We start from the raw sequence: 18875 nt of genomic DNA on the forward strand, positions 1-18875 counted from the left end.
GGAACAATATCTACTGCATCTACTGTCTGAGCATCATGAAGCCTTTGGCACTCAATATCCAATTCTCCAACTCTTTCATTTTTTATTGTATCAGTCACCCAGCTGTGATATTAGCTCAATGTGTTTAGTTTTATTTTGTTTTTCTTTCTCATTTCCCTCTGGGAGTGGTGGACATGTGTACCCTGACCTGCTCTGCATTTTGCAACTTTGACTTTCGTTTGCCTATGTTCTTTCACTCTAACCATTCTCATCCACTCATTGAACAGACAACCTCACTTTCAGTTTATCCCATTGGTCACTCTGGCTATACCCTATCAGAGTCTCCCCTCGTTCACCCCTCCAAACACCTCCTTGCAACTGAATGACCTTTTGTCTCCTTCCCTGTTCTGACAATGATGTGAAGTGCTAACTCTGTTTCTCTTCCCACAGACGTACCTGACCTGCTGATGTCTTCCACACCATAAACACCATCCTTTTGTAAAGTGCTTTACAGTCTCCTGGTGTTCTGAAAGATGCTATACAAACACACATGCTGTATATGGTGGTCACCTGGTCAGATTCTCAATGGGTGCTGGTAAGATGTTCATTTTTTTCATTTAAAATGAGTTTCAGGTTTATTGTCACTGCCTTTTGTCGTGAAGTTTGTCGTTTTGTGGTAGCAGTACAGTGCAAGGCATAAAATAATTGCTTTAAGTTCCAAGAATTTTTTTTAAAACAATACTGAAGAGGAATAGCAAATTGCATTCAGAAATAGGATAGCAGATGGAAAGAAGCTGTTCGTAAAATATTGAGTGTGGTTCTTCAAGCTCCTGAACTTCCTCCCTCATGGTGGTAATGAGAAGAGAACATGTTCCAGGTACTGAGTACCCTTAAAGATGGATGCCACCTTCTTGAGCCATGATCATTTGTTGTTATAGCTAAGCTGTGCTAACTTAAGAGTCATGTTTACTTGTTGACCATGGCGGCAGCTTTATCTGCAGAGTGACATTTCCAACACTTATCTGAAATCAAAGTTCTACTGAGCGTACACGGGCCAGGAACACATCCAAGCAGGTTGCATCCAGAGAGCAGATGCAGAGCACAGTAGGTCCTAGAATTTGAAGTGAAAAATAAGATGCTAGAGGAACTCAGCAGTGTGGCAGATTCTGTGGATGCAAATGGACAGCCGATACTTTGGTTTGAGATCTATCACCAAGGCTGAAAGAAGAGTGGGGAGGTAGCCACTCCCTCCTCTCTATTCGCCAATCACCCCCTCACCTCTCCATTCTGGATACCTTTCCATTGGTCTTGAAAACCACATGAAGGTTCTAGTCCAGAGATTTTGACTGTTAATTTCCTTCCGCAGATGCTGCCTGACCCTCTGAATTCCTTCAACATCTTTCATTTTGCTCAGTCAAAGAGTGACAATCTGCTTCTGCTAAAGCCCAAAGGCCCCAGAGCTTTACCTCGAGGACCTTCATATTGTTCCATTGTTATTCCTCCTCTCCACACTTCCTCCCCACTACGAATACCCTCAGCATTCCTCGACCATCCCACCCTCCCATCAAAAATCATGACAGCTTTATCGGCCCAGAGGAGGCACTTTGGTCCATCATGTCTATGCTTGCTCTAGGCAGAGTAACCCTGTCTATTCTATGGTACAACAATTAGTCCTCTGGAGAAACTCCATGGGTTTCTGTAGGGGAAAAGGACTGTTGAAGGTTTGGGTTGAAATGTTGCAATATGACTGCGCCAATTGTTTGTTGCTCCAAATTCCAACACCTGTGTCTCCTACACGTTCTATTCCTTTCCTTGCTCCCCTGATCTCTGCTAATTTTCTCTCTCATTATCCACCCCATTCCCTTTTGAAAGCCCAGATAGCCACTATATCCACCATTCTATAGAGAGCGAATTCCTGCTCTCTTCTTTGACTTCTTTTCTCATATCATCCTTTTACCTTTTCAACTTCAATTTAAATCTTAATATTAATATGTTAATTTTAATATTAGCCACAGGTTTCCTCAGTCTGCTGGATCTGAAAAATTCAAGAACCTGTGCACCTCTATCACATCTGGTTGACCAGAAATAGGAAGAATTTCATTAAGTTGGAAAAGGAGCAAAAAAGATTGACAAGAGCTTTGCTTGGACTGGAAGGCCCAAATTATAAGGAGAGGGCTGACATTTGAGTGGCTTGTAAAATCATGAAAGTATTGATAAGGTAGATAGCACAGGGTAGGGGAATGTAAGACTAAAGAATATGTGTTTAATATCAGAGAGGAAAGATTTAAAGGTTGAATATTTAAATGCTATAAAAGAAAGATTGTAAAAGTAATTGGTATGTATAATTGTCACAAGTACTGAAAAGCATTGAAAAGCTGTTGTTTGCATGCCATCAGACAGACTACGTCTGAGGGGTAAGTTTATCACACTGAGGGTGGTGAGTTTATAGAATTAGCTGCCAGAGGAGTTGGTAGAAACAAGTAGAACTACAACATTTAAAATACATTTTGACTACAACGTTGGTAGGAAATATTTAGGAAAATGGGGCAAATGCAGGCAAATTGCATTAGCTAAGATAGGTAAGTTGGTTGGCACAGATGAAATGGGCTGAATGGGTTGTTTCCATGGTGTGGAAATCATAGAGCTCTATGACTCTATGATTTAGCCAGCCAGGTAACATCCTTGGAGAGGAAAAACAGAATTAATGACCTCACATATGAGAAGTGATTGCATGAAATTATTGAATTTAGTGTTGAGGTTACGAGCTTGTTTTCTCAAAGGGGGCAATGTCATCTTCTTCAGTCTAACCCTGAAGCTGAAATCCTGAATGGTCTGTTCGCCATTCTTGTACAATGTTCCTCAAACCTACCTCTTTGATTGGGCTTCTGTTCATCTGTCCTAATGTACCACCTCATTGGTTCAATATCAAAGTTTGTTTCATTATGCTCCTGTGATGTACTGTGATATTTCACTGGGTTAAGGGTAATACATAATGCAATTTACAATGTGTCTAATCTTAACAACTCCATTTTCAGGTTGTGTTGAAATTCACAAATTTTAAAAGCTCTTCTAATCACAAGTGGCTGATGTTCAAAGCTAATATAGTTGCAAGCCTATATGATTTACTGAAAAGCTGATACCTTAGCGAGTCCCTGGAAATTTGCACTCTGTGTTTCCTTCAGTTGTGTTCAGTCTGTGAGACTAGTAATATTCTTGTTTCCCATGAAAATGAGCGAAAGTGCAAGGCTGGCTATGTCTTGGGCCGAGACGTTGACAGCTCATTTCTACGGATGCTGCCCGATCTGTTGAGTTCCTCCAGTGTGTCTGTACGTGTTGATTTGACCACAGCATCTGCAGTGTACTTTGTGTGTGCTGGCTGTGTCTTTTTGCCCAACATTGCAATTCCCTTGTCAAGAAGTTTCAGCTTCAGCACCCACTGTGCATGTAATCTGGACAGACTCTCAATGTGCACTGCTCTGTCTGAGTAGCATTAAACTATCTTCTCCAGTGAAAGAGTCAAGAACACTACAGGATTCATGAAGGAAGTCCTTCACCAATGAGCTTCCCAGAATCCCGGTATCTGAGAGCTCTTTCTGGAATCAAACATAGAGCAGTACTGCACGGATATAAACCCTCTAATGACCAGTGTGCGCAAAAATCTTGTGCTGTATAATTTTTTGCCCAGTGACAATATGTGTGCACTGAATTTTATATACAGAGGTGCTCATTTTAACAGCGAGCAAAACACTGTCAATAAGAATTTTGATCTCCTCTGGCTTTGATCGCTTTTGCTCTCGTTCATCTGCACTCTCATAAAACATACGTAGCAGGCCTGTAGTGGGTAATGAAGGATTTTCTTGCCGGAGTTTTTGCACACCGTCTATACTGTATGTGATTTGCTTGCTAAATGACATATCAAAAAGTCAAGTTTCCAAATATTACTCCACTTCTTCCCACTTGTAAATTCTCCAACAACTTTTGGATCAAGACAATACACACAGGTAACACCAGTTTCTGTATTGTACATAAATATTACTCCTAGCTGCACATTTCTGACCTCATGAGCTTTCAGTGTAGCATTTGCTACTGTTTCATTAAGCCATTCTGCTTTAAATAAACTAGCAGTTCTTTTGCACTTCACACCCTTTGCTTCTTTGGAATGCAACATAGTGAATCAATAATTTCTTCAGTAAAAACAGTACTGTATAAATAAGCCAGTTCTAAAATCTACAGACAAGTCATCGCAAATTCCATGCTGTCAACACCATCCGCATCAAAACCAGAAAAGTAAGTGTATGATCGTGAAATATATTTCACCTGCCAAAAAGGTAGAGGGTGACAACCTTTTGTGCACAGTTTAAATTCCCTTGTGCACTAGTAGCAAAAGATGTGTGAATGCACACATGTGCACATCTTAGAGAGAACGTTGCTTTCAACCCATGTCGTGCTGAATCAGTTGAATGCTTAACTAATCTCTCCCACCTATACAATGCCCATATCCCTCTATTCTCTGCACAGTCATAGAACATAGAATAGTACAGCACAGGGGCAAATCCTTTGAGCCACAATGTGCCAAATCAACTAAATAAATGATTAAATAATCAAATAACTAACTAAATTAATCCCTTCTACCTACACAATAAATCCTTCCATTTCCCTCATGATCGTGTGCCTAACTAAAGGTCCCTTAAAAATCCCTAATGTAGCTACCTCTACCACTACCCTAGGTAATGCATTCCAGGTACCACCACTCTCTCTGTAAAAACTTGCCCCTTGTATCTCCTTTGAACTTACCCCCTCTCAATTTAAATCAGGCCCTCTGGTATTAGACATTACAACCCTGGGAAAAAACTACTGCCTGTCTATTCTATCTATGCCTCTCATAATCTTACAAACCTCCCCTCAACATCTGTGACTCCAGAGAAAATAACCCACGTTTTCCCATATTCCCATTATAGCACATACCCTCTAATCCAGGCAGTATCCTGCTAAAACTCTTCAGCACCCTCTCCAAAGCCTTGACATCCTTCCTGTAATGGGACGACTCGAACTGTATGCAATACTCCGAATGCGGCCTAACTAGAGTTTTATAAAGCTGCAACATTACTTCCTGACTTTTGAACTCAATGCCTTGACTAATAAAGACAAGCACGTCTTATGCTTTTTTTTAACGACCCTATCAACCTGTGTAGCCACTTTCAGGGTGCTATGAAGCTGGACCCCAAGATCTTTCCGTCTCTTTCCATTTGAAGAACCAAAATGCAACACTTCACATTTGGCCAGATTAAGCCCCATCTGCCAGTTCTACACCCATTTCTGCAACTGATAAATATCTTCCGTTTTCTTTGCCAGTCTTCTATGCTATCCAAAACACCAACAATCTTTGTATCATCTGCAAACTTACTAACTCACCCCTTTACATTGTCATCCAGGTCATTTATATACATCACAAACAGCAGAGGGCTCAGTACAGATCTTTGTGGATCACCGCTAATCACAGACCTTTAGCTAAAATAAGTCCCTTTGACCACTTTCCTCTGCCTTCTATGGGCAAGCCAGTTCTGAATCCAAATGGCCAATTCACCATGAATCACATGCATCTCAATCTTTTGGATGAGCCTCCCAAAAGGGAGCTTGTCAAATGCTTTACTGAAATCCATGTAAATACCATCCACAACTCTACCTTCATTAATTATCCTCAAAAAAACTCAAGCATTTTAGAAAGACATGACTAGCCCCATACAAAGCCATGCTGGTTCTTCTTGCCACGAGTGGCTGTGGAGGCCAAGGCATTGGGTGTATTTAAGGCAGAGATAGATGGATTCCTGATTAGCCAGGGCATCAAAGGGTATGGGGAGAAGGCAGGGGAGTGAGGATGACGGGAAGAATTAGATCAGCCCGTGATTGAATGGTAGACTCAATGGGCCGAATGGCCAACTTGTGCTCCTATATCTTATGGTCTAAATCCTGTCTGTAAGAAAGGATGTCTATGTGACTATCTGATAGCCTCTTAAACACCTCTATCAATTCTACCTCCACCCCGCCTCTGGTAGCGCAAACCAGTAACCCACCACTCTGAGTGAAAAACTTGCCCTGTACAAACTCCTTTGAACCTTCCTCTTCTCACCTTAATTGATGCCCTCCAGTATTAAACATTTCAATCTAATAGCTGTCTAGAAACAGATAATGACTGTCTACTGTTTCTGTAGATACTAATGAACCCCATCTTTCCTGGAATACAAGAAAAATGCAGGAATAACTTCAGCCACTGGAGATGACCTTTATGACCTCACTAAAATCTTTGTCTCCATCATTTGGGGTGGACTGTAGGACACTCTCCAAAGATGTGGCTACTCAATGAAATGCATCTTAATATTTCACTTGTTTCATGACAGCACACAAACTATGATTCCCACTGCAGGATCATCAGCAGAGCCAGCTAAATGCTTTGGGAACTCGGTGGGTTGAGCAACATCTGTGAGCTGTCGATGTTTTGGATTGCGACATGACTGAAAGTGGAGAGGAGAGAAGGCCAGTATAAAGAGGAGTGGGGAAGCAGTGATACAGGTTCTAGGACAGAATTAATCTCATTGAAGACCAGCACCAAATAAGGCAGTATCATTGCCTTAACACTTTTCTCAGTCTTTCTCACTGCAATGTAGTACCTCAGCTCCAGCAATCCAGGTTCAATCCTGACCTCAGGTGCTGTCTGCGCAGTCTGCATACTCTCCTGATAACCATGTGGGGTACCCTGGGAGTTCCAGCTTTCTCTCATATCCCAATGACTTGTGGCTTGGTAGGTTAATGGTCCAGCATAAATTTCCCCTGTTGTGTAGGTGAATGGCAGCATTTGGGTGAGATGATGGGAATGTAAGGGCCATAGAGTGGGTTAGTATGTCAGTACCTGCAGATTTACAGAGACTTGATAGATTGAAGGGCCTTTTTCTGTGCTATTTAGGTCTATGACACTAAGACAACACTGAAGAAGAGCGAAGTAGCTTTCTCTGGTATGCTGTTAATTTATGTCCCTCTATTGACATCATTGCTTATGGTAACAGTCACACTGGAGACATGGGAGGCTGCAGATGCTGGAATAGAGAGCAAGAAGTAAACTGTGGAAGGAGCTTACTGGATCAGACAGTGTCCGTGTAGAACAGGCATTTGATGTTTTGGGCTGAGAGCCATCATATGTGAAAGATAGAGAGGGAAGTGTGGAGCAAGAGCTGGCAGACAGTAGGAGGATCCAGGTGGGGAGGGGATGTGATAAGCAGATGGAGGTGGGAAGAGTGGAAATAGTGACAGAGGCTGGGAGGTGATAGGAGGCAAGAAAGAGCTGAAGAGGGTGGAGTCTGATAGGAGAGGAAGGTGGAGCATAGAACCAAATAAGAAAAGTGGAGAGGGCAAATGGGACGGAATCCAGTGGGAGGAGTGTTGTGCTTGTTGGACAGCTGGAGCGGGCAGAGGAAGGGAAAGAGACAGGAGGATAGGTGTAGTGGTCTTGGACAGATCAGGAGGAGGGAGAAAAGGACTGAGGGGTAGCAGGTTACCTGAAATTGCAAAACTGAATATACATGCCATCAGGTTATAGAGTACCAGGTGGAACACAAGGTGCAGTCTGTTATTTTATCTGTCTTACTTTGGCACAGAATCCAGTTTTTATTGAGTTCCTAATTATCACCATCCTGCATCTGTCTACACCCTCACCTGTCCCACCCCTCACTTCACTCCAACTGCCATTTCTTTTTGCTGCATCCGTACATCACCTCATTCCACCTCTTCCTCCCCTATCTGGCTTCCCCTCTCTTTGTCTTCCAGCCACCTCTGTCTCACCTCTCCATCTCCTCTCTGTACAGGCTGTCAGCACTCCCCTCCTCCTTAAGTTCAAATTCAAGTTTAATTGCTATTCACCCATACAGGAATACCCACAAATACTTAGTCCTGATGTAGGGTTTCGACCCAAAACGTCAACCAATCCTTTATCCCACAGATGCTACTTAACCCACTGAGTTTGTATAGCAGGTAGACTGTTGCATCTGCAGCCTCTTTTAGTATAGAATCTGCATCTCAAATTATTCATTAGATATGACAGCCACTGTATCAACAGAAAAGTGATTGTTTACTAATTGTTGCATCTGCAGCCTCTTTTAGCATAGAATCTTCATCTCAAATTGTTCATTAAATATGATAGGCACTATATGAACAGAAAAGTTACTGTTTACTAATGAACAAGTAGTAAAATATGTGCTTGAAAGGAATGTGAAGAAGGACACTATCTTGTAAAAGGCTTTGCGACATCTGGAACACTTGCGCTGAATGGTCTACCTGCACTGCACTTTCTCTGTAGCTCTTACACTTTATTCTGCATTGTGATAGTTTTATTTTGTTTTATCACAATGCACTGAGTAATGATTTGATCCGGATGAACAGTATGCAAGACAAGCTTTTCAATGCATCTCGTTACATGTGACAATAATGAAACAATTCCAGTTCCAATATACCTTAATCCCCTTCCCAAAATTGGAAAACAGAAAACAAGCCAATATCTGGGAAACATGAGATTAAAATGCCCTAAACTGGATCTTTATACAATATATGTTGAATCATGTCCCTTGAAATATGAATGCATTCATTATCTGTTTTAGAATCTAAGGAAATTGATTTTTATTTTGTTTTGCTTCACATGTCGGTTGTTGTAAAGTCAATTTTCATTTCTTTTCAACTGGACCAAAGTAACTGAAGAGTCTTTTGTTGTATTTAGTTGAACATACATTTTTAACTATTTTCCATGGTAACATTATGCTTTTGACGACTTTAGATGGCAGTGCTTCGGGTACCTTGGAGATATAATTATGCTCTCTGTCATTGGTGACAGAGTGTCCCTGACCAGATTCATTAAAGCCAGTAACCGCTTTATGCACCATTGCTTCTTCATTAGGCAAGACAGAGGTGGGGGGGGGCAGAAGTGGCAAAGTAGGAGGAGGTGTAAAGGAGGAAGGGGAAGAAGAGGAGGGAGGGATGGATGAGGGTAGGAGGATGGGGACAGGAGGATGCAAAGATGGAGAAAGAGGGGGTAGGAACAAAAGGAGGGAGAAAGAACAAGAAGAGGGAAAGATTAGAGGAGGAAAGGGGTGGAAAATGTGCAGATGGAGTCACAAGAGACTGCAGATGCTGGAATATGGAGCACAAGACAAACTGCTGGAGGATCTCAGTGGGTTGGGTAGCATCTGTGGAGGGAAATGGGCAGTCAGCATCTCAAATCTCGTCAAGTAAAGTCAAGTTTATTGTCATTTAACTAAATACATGTATATAACCATATAATGTATATAGAATTGAGGCAAAGTTTCTCTGAAGCAGGGTGCAAAACACAGTAGTACACATAACACACATCACACATGATAACTCATGAAGGTGAGGATAAAGTCTACAGATGAAACACACATTAATAACAAACTAGAGTGCATTCATAGTAAATATTGCACTGGAACAGATTAATCAGTGAGTTCCTTCATTTTTACTGAAGGGGTAAGCAATATAAAGAAGTGAGGAGAAGTGGTGGGGCAAAAACTGGTGAGTGATGGGTGGATCCTTGTGAGGAGGGGTGAGGGAGGAGGAAATAAAGAGAAGCTGGAGGTGACAAAGGGCTGATAGGAGAGGAAGGTGGAGCATGGAGTGCTGAGGGATGATGGGAACAGTGGGGGAAAGGACCCAGAAATGACTCAATGGAATTGGTGCAGGTGAGGAAAGAAACAGGGTAAAGGGAGGATGAGGTGAGTATTGGGTGGTGCAGGAGGAACTGGGTTAGCCAGGAAGAGAGAGCAAGGGACGGGGGAGTGGGGGGAGCAGGTCACCTTGAAAGGGATTAGTCGGAGTATTAGGAGGAAGGGAGATGAGGAGAATGAGATAAACAGGGAACAGGAGGAGAATGAAATAAGGAGGAGGGGAAGCTGTGAAGCAGGTGAATAAGGAGGAGGAGTAGGAACTGGAGGGAGTGCGGACAAAGGAGAATGGGGACGACGGGAAGTGAGGAGAGAGGTGAAAGGACATAAAGTAGCAGAGGGAACTTTGGAAGGGAGGAGGTAGGAGGGAAAGATAGGAGCAAGGAGGTCTAGGGAAAGGAAAGAGGTGGAGGCAGAAGAATGAAAAAGGAGAAGAAAGATGGAGGGGAAGATTGAATGAAAAGAATGAGCAGCACACAAACACATTAGGACCTTTGCAGGTCAGGCAGCATCAGTGGAGGACAATGAACAACTCATAGTTTGGGCTGAGATCATTCACTAGGACTGGAAGGAAAGACGAGAGATAGCCAGTATGAGAAGTTGGGGTGGGGGGGGGGATGGATGAGTGAGGTGGAGCAAGAGTAGACAGGTGATAGGTGGACCAGTGGAGATCACAGAGCGGTACCAATGAGGGATGGTCTCACAGAAATCCTGGGATATCATTCGCCAGCTCTTCTCCAACCCTCCCCTCACCTTTTTATACGAGGTATCTCCTCTCTTTCTTTCCAGTCCTGGTGAAGAGTCTGACCCCAAAATATCTACTGTCCATAGATATTGCTTGACTTGCTGAGTTCCTCTGGCATTTCATGTGTTACTCCACATTTCCAAATTCAGCAGTCTTTCTTGAGGAGCTGGGAGGAGGGGTGAAGAAGGGTGGAAAGGGACATGTGAAATAGGTTGGGACTTATCCTTGGGCAGGTTACTAAGCTTCCTGTAGGAATCAGCAGTGCAGTTGTTGCATTTCAATAAAAACTTGCCCCAGCATGTGTTCCAGATGGAGCTGTCAATAATGTGATGATGGACAACTGCACCCTTAATAACTGCTGTAAGAGCCAGCTACTGTTCTGTGTCGGGCAGGTCCCACCACTCTCATTGCTGAGTATTTCCCCTAGCTTTTACTTTTAAACAGCAGAAGACAGCCTTCTAAAAAGAATGTGACCACTGGGTGGGGTGAAAGTACAGAAATCTCTCAGCCCTGCAATTGAAACAAATGGAGCCTTCAGTACTTCTTGTTTTATCCTTCCCGGCATTCCGACTAAACTGATCGGATTAGCAGAGAGTGACCTGCTACAGAAATGCTGATGCCAAGGGCACAGGCTGAGTTAGGCTCAAGTTAACGGGTATAAATTTGAAAAATAAACACTTGCAGAAATGTAGAGAAGGAACAACAGGCTAAATTTGGAGAAATGCAAGCCTTTACGGTCTGTATTGCACTGCCCAAAAGGTAGGTGAAAGAAGATCTAATTTCCCCCTCGGGTGGGTACAAAACTGGCAAAACACTGAAGAAAAAATGGATCCACTACATTGACCTCACTAAAGACAGAATAACTCATTACAAGGATATGATATTGGTAGTGGTTTAATATTATCGCATCTACCATGATGTTCATATCGATGAAATCATTAAACATTTGAATAAGGTAAAACACTAATAATAAGGAATAAAGTGTAAAATCTACCGAAACAGTAGGTGGGGTATTTGATTATGCTGGCTTTGTACTGAGGCAGCCTGAAGAATAGACAGAGTTCATAGAGGGGAGGCTCATTCCTGCGATGTGCTGAACTCTGTCTACAACCCTCTGCAGTTTCCTGCATTCATGTTCATGTTTATGCATCGAGGCAGAATGTTTTCAATGGTGCATGGATAAAAACTGGTAAGAGTCAACAGGGGCATGCCAAATTTATTTAGCCTCCTGAGGAAGTAGAGGCATTGGTGAACTTTCCAGCTTTGTTATCGATGTGATTGGATGAGGATAGGCTATTGATCATGTTCACAACTAGGATCCTGAAGCTCTCAACCCTCTGTACTTCAACACCATCGATGTAGACAGAAGCATGTGCACCACCTCCATTCTGAAATCAATGACCAGCTCTTGTGCTTTCTTAACATCGAGGGAAAGGTTTTTAACATGATACCTTATCACTGAGCTCTATATCTCCTTTTTGTGCTTCGACTCGTTGTGGTGGAAGTGTTACTACCTATCCTTATGGACTGCAGTGTGTTGGTCAGGAAGTTAAGGATCCATTGGCAGAAGGAGATGAGTGTGATCTGGACTAGACATGGTGCACTGAGAGGTCTCGTTCTATGTCAATTAGTCACTTCATGCTGATCATGAGAAATAACTGAAATAGCATAAATTTAAAAAAACAAAGTCAACGTTTAGTTTATTGTCAAATATGTGTTTGCACTTATTGGTACAATAAAAAAATTATTTGTTTACTTAGAGTATTGCACGGAACTGACCCTTCTTTCCTAACAAGCCACACCATCCAGCAACCCACCTATGTAACACTAGCTTATTTTACAATACAGGGCAATTTACAATGATCATTAACCTACTAACCAGTATGCCTTTAGCTGTGTTAGGAGACCGGGGCACCCAGAGAAAACTCAGCAAAAAATGTACAAACTCTTTACAGACAACACAAAAGTTGAATTCTGAAGTCTGGAATGCCCCGAGCTGTAATAGCATCATGCTAACTGCTATGCTACAGTGGCAAGTAAGTGAAAAATTTATTTGCAGCAGCATCACTAGAAAATCATTATTTATATACTATTTTTAAAATAAAGAAAACAATTAGAGCAAAAAAACACAAGTCCATTTTAGTACAAGTTGATCAAAGTGGTCAAAGTGTTGCTAATCTGTAATGATTGGAGTTCTGCTGTTTGTTTCAAGAACTGAATGGTTGAAGTGAAGTATTTGTTCCTGAACCTGAGAGCGTGGGATTCCAGTTTCCTGTACCGCCTACCTGCTGGTAGCTGCAAGAAGATAGCGTGGCCCAAATGATGGAGATCTTTGATAATCATCCATTGAAACCACGGCACTTGCTCTTTTATGGTCTTCTTTGAATGTGCAGTTGTTCAATGAGTGGATACAGATGGTCAATACAATTCTGTGTCTGTGTGTTACACAATTCAACTTTCAGCCACCAATGAAGCATGTTGTGATCAAAGACATAAATGCCCTCAGGTTAAGTAATCTTCTGAACCAATCAAAATGATCCCCAAACTTAATCATTCAACCATAAGCAGACATATCTTCACGTCGGTAATCTAAGTCATGGAATTCCTTACCTAAATGCCACTGCATCTTCAAGCCGCTTCTCAAACCTATTTCTTAAACTACATGTTTACTAATTTTTCAATATTTTGTGTGGCTTTGGTCAAATTTTACTTAATAATGCTCCTTTGAAGTGAATTGGTTTATTTGTATTGGTTTATGTCTAGAGCAAACTGCACATTTAATTCTCCAAGCAGTTTATTATGGATTGCTATTCTGTACTATACTGTAAAACTAAAGACTGAATTACATCTTATTTAATTTGTCTTAAAGGACCTTTTGCCATCCTGAATGTGGCTTGCCAAATGGAAAACCCATGTCAAAAGGCAAGCTGTCATGACAACATCATTACCTAGCATGTCATTCTGTTCATCTCCAAGGTAACTCTTTGAAGCTGTTTGCTACATCTAAATGGCATTGTCACTGTTGGCAACTGAATCATTTGACCTAACTAGCTTGATGTGGAATCTTCCCCTTCACAGGCTCTAAAGAGCCCTTTTAATGATCCTACGAAATTCTTCAGACTTTCACCAATTTCACTAGCTTGTTTCAAATTTCTTCTCCTCTCATGAGCTGCACACTCTTTATGCATCCAGCACTTGAAATGAATTAATATCCTGCAGTGCTGGCTGACTATACAATTAGTTTATAATCTTCAGTGCCTAATAGTGATGGGGTCATGGGAGATTTTCATCGTATAAAGGCACCATATAAATGCAATGAAACAAGTCTGCTGAAGGAACATGGCAGATAGAGCAGCATCTGTGATGAAGGGTAGTGGGGGGGGTGGGAAGGAATTGCTGATGTTTCCAGCTGAGACCCTGTAGCAGGACTGAGAATGGAGGTGGGAGAGGTTCCTTTTTGCTTACAGACAGAGCTCAATCCCTTGAGTTCCTCCAGCAATTTGTTTTTCATCTCAGATCCCAGTAGTTGCAGTGTAATGTATGGCCATATAAATGTAAGCAATTGTTTAATGGGACCATAAGACCATTGGAGCAATTCAGTCCACCAAATATGCTTCACTATTCCATCATGGCTAATTAATTATTCCTCTCAACCCCATTCTCCTGCTTGCTTCCCATAACCTTTAATGCCCTTACGAATTAAGAACCTATCAAACCCCACTTTAAGTACTGTATACCAGATACTTTCTCCCTAGTAAGTCCTTTCTGGCCTCTGACCCTCTTGAATTTCTGGCATATTGCTAATGTATTTCACATTGAAGAATGACACAAAATAATTATTGAGTACGTCCACTCTCATTACCCTCATTATTACCTCTCCAGTGCCATTTTCCAGCAGTCCAAAATCCATTCTCACCTGTCTTTTTATATATTTGAAAAAAAACTTTGGTATCCCCTTTTATATAATTGACCAGCTTATCTTAATATGTTCATTTTTTTCTCTCATTATTTATTTTTTATTTGCCTTATGTTGGTTTTTGACAGCTGCACAATCCTTTAGCTTCTCACTAATTTTTGCTATTTTGTATGCCTTTGCTTTTGTTACATTGTTTTTGACTTTCCTATCAGCCACACTTGCCTCATCCTCCCTTTAAAATACCTGTTCTTCATTGGGATGAATCTATTCTGCACCTTCTGAATTGCTACCAGAAATTCCAGCCATTGTCATTCTGCCATCATCCCACCAGGTGCCCTTTTCTATAATCAACTTTCACCAGCCCTGTAGTTCCCTTTGCTCCTCTGTAATACTGAGACATTTGATTGTAGCTTTACCCTCTCAAACTGCAGACTGAATTCTATCATATTATGATCACTGTCACCTAAGGGTTTCTTGACAAACTCACTGATCAACTTTGTTTCTTCAGACTGAATATAAGACATATTGCCAGTAAAATACTGCATTACTCCTATATAGGCCAATTGGCTCAATTGGCCATATTAGTATTTATACTCTACTCAATCATCCTCTTGTCCTTCCTAATAAACTCCTGATCTCCCAATCTACCTCACCTTGGCCATTGTATCTTATCTGTCTACCTGCATTGCACTTTCTCTATAGCTGTAACACCAAATTCTGCATTCTGATTTCTACTTACTATCTAAGTACATAGATAGGAGTGAGTTAGAGGGCTATAGGCAGGTAAGTGGGACTAGCTTGCTGGGTAACACAAAAAAACAGAGGAGTTCGGCCAAAGGGTCTGTTTCTGTGCTGTAAGTCTCTACGACTGTATAACGTTGATCCGCATGATCTCATGCATTGATCATTCATGAGATGATCTGCCTGGATGGCATGCAAAACAGAAGCTTTTCACTGTTTCAGTTCATGTGACAACAATGAACTAATTATTATAATAATTATTGCATTAACATAACCCTTCTTTCCCCTCTCCCTCGTCAGTTGTCTATGATCTCAGAGATAACCAATGCCATTTACCCCAATCACTCTCTATGATAGTCAGTTCCTCATTCTCTCTATCCTCTGAGCAAAAGAAAAATTTCCTTGCCAGATTTCTTGGTGATTTATTGGAAAGTTTTCTAAAGGACAAGACATATAAGTATTAGGATATATAGGGCCTGGTTAGGGATAATCAACATGGTTTTCTGTGTGGCAGGTTGTGTCTAACCAATCTAGTAGAGTTTATTAAGGAGGTTACCAGGAAAGGTGTTGAAGGAAAGGCAGTGGACCTTGTCTACATAAAGTTTAGCAAGGTCTTTGGCAAAACCCTCCATTGGAGGCTGAACCAGAAGATTCAGTCACTTGGCATTCTCAATTCAGTTGTAAAATAAATTCAACACTGGCTTAGCAATTGCTAGGGAATGAGAGTGGATGTTTGCCCCTCTGACTGGAGACCTGTGACTAGTGGTGTACCCAGTGATTGTTGATCATCTATATTCATGACTTGAAGGATAATGTGATAAACTGTATCAGTAAATTTGCAGATGACTCCAATATTGGGAGTGTAGAGGATAGTGAAGAAGTCTGTCAAAGCTTGCAGTGGGATCAGGACTAGTTGGAAACACTGGCTGCAAAATGGCACATAGAAATTAATGCAGACAAGTGTGAGGCATTCTATTTTAGGAAGACAAACCAGAGTAAGACTTACGCAGTGAACAGTAGGGCACTGAGGATTGCAGTAAAAGAAGGGATGTGGTAAAGCAGATCTCTAATTCCTTGAAAATTGTGTCTTGAGTAGATAAGAGTCAAAAAGAGAGCTTTTGGCACATTGACCTTAAGATATCAATAAGATTGACAGAGTACAGAGCAATTTTACAAGGATGGTGCCGGGACATGAGGTCCTAAGTTATTGTGAAAAGTTCAATAAGTTAGGATTGAGGGGAGATTTGATAGAGATGTACAAAATTATGAGGTCTATAGATGCAGGATTTTTTCACTGAGGTTGGATGAGACCAACTACAGGTCCGAAGTTAAGGATGAGAAGTAAAATATTTAAGGGGAATCTGAGGGGGAGCTCCTTCACTCAGACGGTGGTATGCTCATGGAAAGAAACTGCCAGCAGAAGTGCTGGATGTACGTTTGATAGCAGCACTTAAGAGAAGTTTGGATATGAATGGAAGGGGTATGGAAGGTTATAGTCCAGGTGCAGATTGATGGGACCAGTCAGAATAATAGTTCAGCACAGATTGTATGGGCTGAAGGGCCTGTTTCTATGCTGTAATGCCTGATGACTGTCTTATACCTATGGCTGTTCCTTCCCACAATGGAAACTTTCTCTCTGCTTCCACAAATTTGTAAGATACCTGTTAACCTGAGATTCATTTTCATGTAGGCATCCTCAATAAATCCATATAATAATAAACATAACAGGATCAATGAAAGATTGCCCAACTTGGGCATTCCTCCAGAGTGCAGAAGACAAAAAACTGTGCAAATACAAAAAGAAATAATAATAATAATAATAATAAATAAATAAGCAATAAATATTGAGAACATGAAATGAAGAGTTCTTGAAGTTGAGTCCATTGGTTGTGGGAACATTTCAGTGATGGGGCAAGTGAAGTTGAGTGAAGTTATCCCCTTTGGTTCAAGGGCCTGCTGGTTGAGGGGTAGTAACTGTTCCTAAACCTGGTGGTATGAGTCCTGAGCCTCCTGTACCTTCTTCCTGATGGCAGTAGCAAGAAGAGAGCATGTTTTGGATGGTGGGGTTTCCTGATGATGGACACTTCTTTCCTACAAGAGCATTTCATGTGGATGTGCTGAATGGTGGGGAAGTTTTTATCTGTGATGAACTGGGCCGTATCTACTATTTTTTTTGTAGGATTTTCCATTCAAGGACATTGGTATTTCCATACCAAGCTTTGATGCAGCCAGTCAATATACTCTCCACTATACATCTATAGAGGTTTATCAAGGTTTTAGTTGTCAGGTTGAATTTCCACAAACTCCTAAGGAATTAGAGGTGCTGCTGTGCTTTCTTCATCATTGCATTTACGTGCTGGGTCCAGGACAGATCCTCTGAAATAATAGCACAGAGGAAATTAAAGTTGCTGACCCTCTCCATCTCTGATCCTCCAATAAGGACTGGCTAATGCATATCTGAGTTCCTTCCCCTGAAGTCAATAATGAGCTCCTTGGTCTTGTTGACATTGAGTAAGATGTCTAAAGTAGAGGCTGGTAGGTTCTCAATTAGTAAGAGTGTCAAAAATTATGGGTAGAAGCAGGAGAATTGAGGTCAGTAGAAAAATTAATCAGCAATGATGGAATAGCAGAGCAGACTCAGTGGGCTGAATGACCTAATTCTGCTCCCAAGTCTTATGATCCTATGGTCCTATAATCAGAAAACATTCTGCAGATGCTGGAAATCTTGAGCAAAATGCAGAAAGTCTGGAAGAACTCATCAACTCAGGCAGCATCTGTGGAAGAGGCTATACTCCAGTTCTGCACGGTGGCGTGTTCCTGTTCTTGGAGCTCACCAATCAATCGTGTTTTCAATACCTCCAGCAGTGGCCTGAAGACAGGTGCCTTCAGGTTGTGGCCTAGTGCGGCCCTGTGGACCCAATTTCTCGCTGACTTCGCAAACTGAAACATTGTGGGGAGCTGAAACAGAGACAGTGAGTGCAGCAGTCGGAGACCTCTTCACTCGGGTAATTGTTCTCTCTCTCAATGATGAGTGAGTCAGGAGAACTTGAAATAGAAGCAGCTCTACAGAGAGACAGTAACATTGAAACAGCAACTGTTTGTATTTCCTCTCGAGTGATATATCTCTCTCCCTCATTGCTGAGAGTGAGAGACGGAAGGATGTTGAACTGTTGGAATGAACAGTAGTTTTTGATGGACTGTAGGCCATGGCCTCTCTTCAGGGCTTTGCTGATGTTTGCATGGTGAGTGGTGGGAGTGCTGATGATTTCCGCTGGAATGGTGAGGGAAGGGGAAGGGTCAAAGGCACTTGTGCATGGGAGGGGCAGCAAGCTTTGGGGTTCTTTCTTTATTTCTGTCATTCATTCTTTGGGGTTTTTTTCTGTTTGAAGGCTGTCTGTCGAGAGAAAGAATCTCAGGTTGCATATTGTGTGTATTCTCTGATATTCAATGAAACAATCGACTATACCCTTTCAGGGAGGGAGTTGTCTTTCTGGTTTTGTTTGTGGCTTTGTAGTAGTTTATCACAACTGAATAGCTTGCTATGTCGCTTCAGAGGATGGCTAAGAATCGGCCATGGTGCTGAAGTCACGTTGATGTGTACAGCAATCAACTCCAGTCATCATTAAAGGTTGTATCATCTGAATTCCAATTGTTCGTATTCTGCTGTGGTGGGGTTCGAACCAAGGTCTCCTGATTATTAATGCAGTGATAACACCACAGTGCCATCACCTCCCTCTCTGCGGTGTGAGCTCCCCTGCTCTGATGCCAGCTGCCACCA

Source organism: Hypanus sabinus, chromosome 1 (genome assembly GCF_030144855.1).
Source record: "Hypanus sabinus isolate sHypSab1 chromosome 1, sHypSab1.hap1, whole genome shotgun sequence".
NCBI lineage: Eukaryota > Metazoa > Chordata > Chondrichthyes > Myliobatiformes > Dasyatidae > Hypanus > Hypanus sabinus.